Genomic DNA, 1,838 nt, shown 5'->3' with positions numbered 1-1,838 from the left:
ATAGTTGTGATATCTCCCGAGGGGGCGGCATCCTCCAATAATAGTTAGCAGTACTGAACAAGCGAGTCATCGGTCCGAGGAAAGAAAAGGACCGCCTTTGATATTCCTTCATCCTTAATCAGAGGTTTCGGATTGGATTCCTGAGTATGGATTCGTCTTTGTTAGAGATCGCTTTAATCCAAATTTAATACGAATATCAAACACCGGATAGAAAACCAAAAAAAAATGACGATAACCAGTGGCGGAGCCACCTTATAGGAAGGGGTGTCAAATGACACCCCTTTGCAAGAAAAATACACTGTGTAGGTAGGTAATTTTTTTTTATATGTATATATACTATGTATTAACTCCCCTTAATTTCGTGGTACTTTTATATATTTTGACACCCCATAACAAAAATTCTGGCTCCGCTACCGACGATAACATATCTAATTCATGAAACAAAATAAAGTGTTTTACCATGTTCTTTTCTTGTGTAGGAAAGCTTCATTACTCTAACATTAATATGACAGATAGCATACCGGCCATTTCTTCCACGAGTTTAATTTTTATTCACTAACTACTATTAAATCACCTGAAATATAATTATAAATATCCGTTCATAATAAGTGTGATTAGTAGCCTAAATAATTCTTTGACAGACAACTTGCGAAAGCCTATTAACTATAAACACTTTGATAGTATTTTTCTGATATGCCTACAACAATCAAGGCCGTTTGGTTCAAGGGATTAGGTGAGTTATTCTGATATAAATTTTGAATTAAATTTATTTCATATTTGATTGAAAATATCAGCTAAAACCGGTACTATTATTTTTATACCAAAATCTTACTAGTATATAACTTATCCCAAACTTCATAACTCCCTAATAGAATGACATATAGATTGTGCTAAAGACTACATATATAATGAGAGTAACGGACTTCCTTAAGGTATTGAAGGGAGTTTGTTGGGTTTGTGGGGGGTGGGGGTGGGGGATGGTTATCATACAAAGGTTGTAAATTCCAATATGCAAATTTTGAAAAAAGATATGCTTATTTTAAGATAAAGATGCTTTATTTAATATAATATCTTGTTCCACATGCTAGTGGCAGACAAGACAAGTACGACAGATCCACTGAGCTAAACAGTATCGCACATATATCAATGTTATGATTAGTTTGTCAAAGTTTTCATTTTTATGAAAGATATTCCTTGAACAAGAATGATTTAATTTTATTTACTTATTAGATATTAGGGTCCTTCATATGTTAAAAAAATTTGAATTATGCTTACACATATTATTATGCTGATATACAAGAACCAAAATGTAACATTTGTAAAATGGTGCCCACATTCCATGTAAATTATCTCCAAATTCTCAAGTGCAAATTTTATAATAAAATTATCAATGTGGTAAATTTTTGTGGAAAGAAAATGTTAATAAGATACTTGAATATCTTCTTATGAGTTGTTATCTCATTATACATGTAAGTGGCAGATAAGACAAGAAAAGTATAGTAAAACCATTTGAATTAAAGTTTAATATAATCACATCCTTATGAATGAAAAGCTAATAAAGATCTTCATTAGTAAAAGAGTTTCCTTTGACAATAATGAAATCATTGCTACAATATCCTAAAATGCATGTAACATGTATTTTATATATTGCTGTATTTAAAGTCTTGGTAGAAAAAACCTAAATTTTTACATGGTATTATAATAAGATAAACTTCAACCAAATTAAAGAGCTAATCTTTCATTCTTATTTGACATTCTTCCTTACTAAGGAAGCATTATCCTATAAAGGACAATATTTTGTCTCCAACTGCACCCCCTTCTCCCCCCCCCCCCCTCCC

The sequence above is a fragment of the Nicotiana attenuata genome, unplaced genomic scaffold (assembly GCF_001879085.1).
Source record: "Nicotiana attenuata strain UT unplaced genomic scaffold, NIATTr2, whole genome shotgun sequence".
NCBI classification, from domain to species: domain Eukaryota; kingdom Viridiplantae; phylum Streptophyta; class Magnoliopsida; order Solanales; family Solanaceae; genus Nicotiana; species Nicotiana attenuata.
This window is presented reverse-complemented; position numbering follows the sequence as displayed.